Source organism: Cyprinus carpio, chromosome B2 (genome assembly GCF_018340385.1).
Source record: "Cyprinus carpio isolate SPL01 chromosome B2, ASM1834038v1, whole genome shotgun sequence".
Lineage (NCBI taxonomy): Eukaryota > Metazoa > Chordata > Actinopteri > Cypriniformes > Cyprinidae > Cyprinus > Cyprinus carpio.
The window spans coordinates 21,162,151-21,169,224 of record NC_056598.1 but is presented as its reverse complement, the minus strand read 5'-3'; positions in this window follow the sequence as shown (position 1 = coordinate 21,169,224).

The window sequence follows — 7,074 nt, the reverse complement described above, 5'->3', positions numbered from 1 at the left end:
TAATAAGCCCAAATTTGCATATGTATAACTGAAATGAATCAATGTGAAATCAATGTGACATTAAAAATGTAATGAAACATGGTAATATTGTTAATTACATTAAAACCAAACGAAAGTAGTTAATAGTTAATAGTTTCAATCTATTATCATGTGTAACACAATGTGCAGGTATAATGTGCCACAAGGTTGCAATGTTCTCAGGGCATTTAATAGGAAATGCAATAACAGAATTTGAAAAATTTATGCTAGCCTACATTTTTAATATCATGTGAAAAGTGACCAAAAGGCGGGCAGATTTTTGGTGTAATTGTTTTTTCATATATCACCATTAAACATACTATAAAAATGAAGGTTCAGAGCTTTCACTGGTTTCACACTCACAGAGATCAGGAAGTTCCTGAATGTCTTTATAACTGAACAGCAGAACGCATCAGTAACACACAGTCAGAGCACAGAGAGAAATAACACACAACTGATCTGATCATATTCACCATGAACAAATACATGCTGCTGCTTTTCATTATGGCATCAGGTGTGGCATTTATTATTACTTCAGATAATTTAGCTGCTATTAGCTATTTTATTTATTTTCTTTCAAAACACTTGTAATTTATATCTTTAGTGATATACAGTGTTTAAAATAAAACAAAATGAGTTAATATTGTGCTTAATGTTTGCAGATGTGACAGCTGTGGACAAAATTGAGCCAAATAAAGGGACGAGCCTCATCGGAACAGAAGGAGAGTCTGTAACGCTGAGCTGCTCATATGAGTCAGACAGTGAATATATATATCTGTACTGGTACAGACAATATCCTAATGGAGAACCTCAATATTTATTATATGAAGGAGCACGATCAAACAGTGCTAAGCACAGCTCTGATCCTCGATTCCAGTCAAGAACTTCTCGCATATTGACTGAACTCATTATTAGTAGTGTGACTGTGTCAGATTCAGCTCTCTACTACTGCGCTTTAAGAGTTGAAGCCCAGTGATACAAAATATGAAACAAGTCATACAAAAACTACAAGCCATTTTTTACTTTGAAGCTATTATCATGAAAACCAAATAAAACATCAATGAGAGATAATAACTGCAAACACCTGCGTGAGGTTGAGAGAAGGAAATGTTTTATAAAAAGAATAAAAGGACAAAAAAAGGTAAAAATGCTTAAAAGGATTTAGGGTTGCAGCTGTGTGTTACGGAAATGTACTACAGTTATGCAACACTTCATTCATGTTACATTTGCAAATAAACGTAAATCTTCCCCATGTTATATAAGAATATGTGTTTCATGTAATCAACATGTGTTATATTTGCTGTGTTAAAAGTTATTAATTCCCAAAGAGTTGAATTAACAATCTACAGTGTTAAACAGTACTCATGTTCAGTGTTGTTATATGGTGTAATTTCACTTTTACACTAAAAGTGCGGAATAAAAACCCACAGAATTGTCTGGACTCCGCCCTTCAATGACTGCTGCATCACAAAGCGACAATGCCATTTTTTTTCTTTGAGCGACCGAAACGGTAAGTTGGATTGCTTTTCTCTTGATAAAAGTACACGGGAAAAACATTTTGTTGATAATTTTATTCAAAATATGATTGGTGGTGAACACATTTACAAATTACTAACTGCGAGTGTTTTTGTAAGGTTTAGTGTTAAGTTCGTGTTCGTGAGGTGCAGAGATGTAAGTTATAGAAGAGTGTGAAAGTTTCTCATGCTGGTTTGATTTCCTGAAAAAAGGTGATTACCTGTAAAATAACTTTTTGGAATGTGTTTACAATTTATGTAATATATGTTTTTGGCTTCTTTCATTTTGTTTTGTTGATACATCCTCTCGCCTCCATCCATTCCTGCCAAGGCCTGGTTTTACTACGAGTCTGGCACTGAAGCTATTTGGGCGGTTTTCTACTCAAATGAGAGAATTCATCAAATGGTAAACTTATTTTTTGAAAGCACTGAGTGTGGCATTTCTCTGTTTCCATGCTTTGAAAAGGTAACTTAAATAGTGGGACTGTTAAACATTATGCACTAACAATTTGGTTTCTGTGACGCATAACACCATGTTGAAGTGTCCATCTCGCCCAATGCAAATGTGCAGTCTTTCTGCAGGCAGAGCTGGCATAAAGCGGAACATTTACCAGTCATTTGATTGATGTTATCTAATGCCAAACTCTGAAATTAGAGTGCATTTAAAAACTTCCATTCGCCATAGGCTTAAGTGTGAACTGCGTAATCTGTACGTTGCTTGTTCTCAGCACTGAATATCATGTCTGTCATGCAGTCCCGGCGCCATGGACGGGCACTGGGGGGCCTGGCCTGCCCTGGACGAGCCTGTGGTTAACCTTCACCTATTCACCAGCTCCATGTCCCACCAACCAACAGTCCTTGCTTGTTTGCACAATTATTATTTATTTTTTTATCAATAGACTACTGTTATCAAAAGTTGTTTTGTATATATATATAACTCCTGAATAAAAATGTGTTTGGTCTGATTTAAAAAAATATATATTTTAAACGTATTTGTTTGGTTTGTCGATAGTGAGCGTGGAAATGTTTGGTTGTTTGCTAAGCATAGCACCCCTGCTTAATGTTAGTTGTAATTTAAAAAAAATGCTGAGCGATCTCGTGTGGCGGTGCTATGGATATACGGCGTTTCTTTAATCAAAATCCACCAAAATTGGCAGGAGAGTGCAGCAGCGATTTAACTTAAGGCGAAAGCCCTGGGTGTCGCAGTTTGCAAGACGATTCAACTACTGACAGTGCAGAGGCCAGCCGTTCCAGTTGCCAAGGCCTCAAGCAAGAATCGTCACAGGTGGCAGCACCAGGGGATCTCGGAGTTGAGAAACCCAACCAAGTAATCTTAAAACACTTTCCTGCACGTGTTTTCTCAAGCAAAAAAAAAAGATCATTCAACAGCTCCTGGTACAGAAGCAGAGACTGGCTGGAAGACTCTATTCATGCAGATGCTGCATTCTGCTACCCATGCAGAATGTTTTGAGCGCCCTCCTCTGGCACAGACACCACATTTACGATTATTGGATTTAGCGACTGGAAGCATGCAGTTGAAACTGGGAAAGGACTTAATAAACATTCAGCGTCAAAAGAACACCAGACCTGTGAAGCTACGTGGAGGGACAAGGAGAGACGGATTCAGACCGGTAAAGAAAACACAACTTTAATCGATGCAGAACATTTGGAACGCAACAGATACTACTTGTCATCAGTAATTGATGTCGTCAAGTTCCTTGGAGTGAACCAGCTACCTTTTAGAGGTGACCATGATGTTTTTGATTGTATGGCTGAAGATGGATGCAGATTATTTTTGTATTTATTTGAATATACTTTGAGGAAAGATGCTGTGTTGGCCAAGATAGCGCAGACTATCCCACACAATGCTAGGTATACTAGCCATGACATTAAAAACAGTTTGATAGAGATTATGAGTACTTTGGTCACAGAGCACATAGTGAAAGAGGTTAGCAAGTCATTTTATACAATAAAAGTGGATGGAACTCGAGACCCGACAGGAAGAGAGAATATTTTGATAGTTGTGCGTTTTGTGAATGAACTGAATGAGCCAACTGAACGTCTTCTGACAATTGCCACCGCTGACCAGGGAGACGCAGAAACAATGACTGACACGATCATTGAAGAATTAACAAAAGCAGGACTGAGTTCTGGGAAAATCATCAGTCAGGTGTATGACAGCACCTCCCTGATGTCAGGTAAACATGAAGGGGTGCAAAAACATCTTCAACAAAAATTGCACCAAGACATACCCTATGTCCACTGTTTCAACCACCAATTACATTTGGTGGTCACCCATGCTTTGGCAGCAGAGCAGGCCTTGGTGGACTTTTTTGCTATGTGTAACATGCTCTACAAATTCTGCAGAAAGCCTACTGTTGCCATTCTCTACAAAGGAGAGACATTGATGCGCCTCCTAGACCAACGCTGGACTGGTCATTTTGGCACAGTCTCCGTTATTCTGAGATCATTTGATGACCTATCCACACTGCTCTGAGAAATCAACAGGAGCCCAGTCTATGGAGCAGATGTGCGAGTTGAAGCAGCAGGTTTACAACGGGCCATGTCTGAACCCAGCTTTAGGTTTATTGCCGAGATGGTGCACAAAATCTTATCATATCTCGACCCCCCTAATCTGATGCTACAGGCAGAAGACATGGATCTGTTAACAGATGTGCAACTTGTAAATTCAGCATGTACGTGTATTGAAAATCTCCGTTACGAGACGGAATTTGTGACACTCTTGAAGCATTGCAAGGATGCAACAATAGAGCCTGTGCCAAATAAGAGACGACACACACTAAACACATCCTTCGCTATGTATGCAGTTGAGGAAAGAATTATATATGAAGATCTCAGCAACGAAACAGAGCTACGCAGGATGTATTTCATTTGTATCGATGCAGTTTGTGGGGAAATGAAGAAACGCTTTGGGGAACGCAGTTGTGTGCTGATGAATACGCTCAGATCTCTGGACCCAGAGGATTCTACTTTCTTGGATGTGTCCAAAGTGAAACCTTTACTGGACCTTACTAATACACCCATTGTGGAATCTGAATACACAGTGGCTCACCAATTCCTAAGCATGCAAATGAATGATTCATTTCCAGCCAACGGGGGTAAATGGACAATGAAAAAAGTTCTACAACACTTCCAGAAACCTCTTGAAGCAATGCCAAGCATGATGACGGCACTCAAACATGCTTTGACCTTTGGTGCAAGTACAGCACTCTGTGAGAACTCTTTTTTATTTGACTATTTTATAAAGTTCATGCCTTTTAAAAAAACAAAATGTAACAAAGATATAGGCTGTAACAATGAATACATAAATAAAATCTGTCAGGGCTTGACATTGTGACAATTGTGTTGTGTACAAATGATTATGAAGCAATATTCTCATCAGAGTTCAATCATCTTTGACATTTAAATATGCATATTTGTGATATTTTTACCTTTATAAAGGGAATTTTCCCCTTTTTATATATATGCTTCATCTTTCATTTTAAATTCTTAATTTTGATCAATAAATTAAATTAGAATAAGACACTATAGGACAGTTACCAATCAAATTGAATAGTTTAGAGAATCAGAATCAGAAAGAGCTTTATTGCCAAGTATGCTTACGCATACAAGGAATTTGTTTTAGTGACATAAGCCTCCAGTACACAGAGACGACAACAACACACAGAAAGAAAAATAAAAATGCAAATAAATAAATTGTATGAACAGTTGTGCTATAGATGATAATGGAATAGAATAGAGTACGATGCAGAGATGTACTTGGATGGAGGGGTAACAAATAAATATAAGGATATTGCAAATTTTTATTGCATAAGTGGGGAACATTTAACTGTTAATGAGGTAGATTGCCTGGGAGAAGAAACTGTTCTTGTGCCTGACTGTCCTGGTATTTGCGGCTCTGAAGCGCCGGCCAGATGGCAAAAGTTCAAAAAGGGGGTAACTTGGATGTGAGGGATCCAGAGTGATTTTCTGAGCCCTTTTCCTCACTCTGGATGTATACAGTTCTTGAAAGGTGGGCAGGGGAGCACCAATAATCCTTTCAGCAGTCCGAACTGTTCTCTGTAGTCTTCTGATGTCTGATTTTGTAGCTGAACCAAACCAGACAGTTATTGAAGTACACAGGACAGACTCTATGACAGCTGAGTAGAACTGTTTCAGCAGCTCCTGTGGCAGGTTAAACTTCCTCAGCTGGCGAAGGAACTACAACCTTTGTTGGGCCTTTTTAACAATGGAGTCAATGTCATTGTCCCACTTCAGGTCCTGAGAGATGGTGGTTCCCAGGAATCTGAATGACTCCACTGCAGCCACAGTGCTGTCTATGATGGTGAGTGGGGGGAGTGCAGGGGGGTTTCTCCTGAAGTCCACTATCATCTCCACTGTTTTAAGAGTGTTCAGCTCCAGGTTGTTAAGACTGCACCAGACAGCCAGCTGCTCAACATCTTGTCTGTAAGCAGATTTGTCACCGTCCTGAATGAGGCCAATGAATGTAGTGTCATCTGCAAACTTCAGGAGCTTGACAGAGGGGTCTTTAGAGGTGCAGTCGTTGGTGTACAGGAAGAAGAGCAGTGGGGAGAGAACACATCCCTGAGGGGTACCAGTGATGGTGTAGCAGCTTTTTGACATGAATTTGTCCAGTCTGACTAGCTGTTGCCTGTCTGTCAGAAAGCTGGTGATCCACTGACAGATAGAGCTAGGAACAGAGAGCTGGAGAGTCTGGAGGGGCTGTTGGGATGATGGTGTTGAAAGCCAAACTAAAGTCCACAACAGGATCCTCACATAAGTCCCTGTTTTGTCCAGATGTTGCAGGATGAAGTGCAATCCCATGTTGATTGCATCATCCACTGACCTGTTTGCTTGGTAAGCAAACTGCAGGGGGTCCAGTAAGGGTCCAGTGATGTCCTTCAGATAAGCTAGAACCAGTTTTTCAAACGACTTCATGACGACAGACATAAGAGCCACAGGTATGTGGCCAGCAGGAAGTGTGGAGAGGGGGATTGCAGGAGGTGTTAACGGTTGTGTACAGAGATGGTCAGAATGGGTGTGGGGTCTTTCAAATCTACAATAAAACTCATTCAGGTCGTTAGCAAGTCGTTGATTTGCCTCAGTGCAGGGGGATGGTGTCTTGTAGTTAGTGATGGCTCTCAGTCCTTTCCACACTGAAGTTGAGTCGTTGGAAGTAAACTGGTTTTCCAACTTTTTAGCGTAGGTCCTTTTAGCCACTCTAATCTCTTTGTTCAGTGTGTTCCTGACCTGATTGTACAAGACTCAGTCCCCATTTCTGTAGGCATCCTCTTTGGCCTGACAAAGATGTCTGAGTTTTGCTGTAAACCATGGCTTATCATTGTTGAATGTTAAATAAGTCCTGGTAGGAATATATATATTCTCACAAAAACTAATATAGGATGTCACAGTCTGTGAGTTCGTCCAGATCGGTGGTAGCAGCTCCAATCAGTGAGGTCGAAACAAGCTTGTAAATCCTGCTCTGTTTAGTTGGTCCATCTCTTTACAGTCTTTACTACAG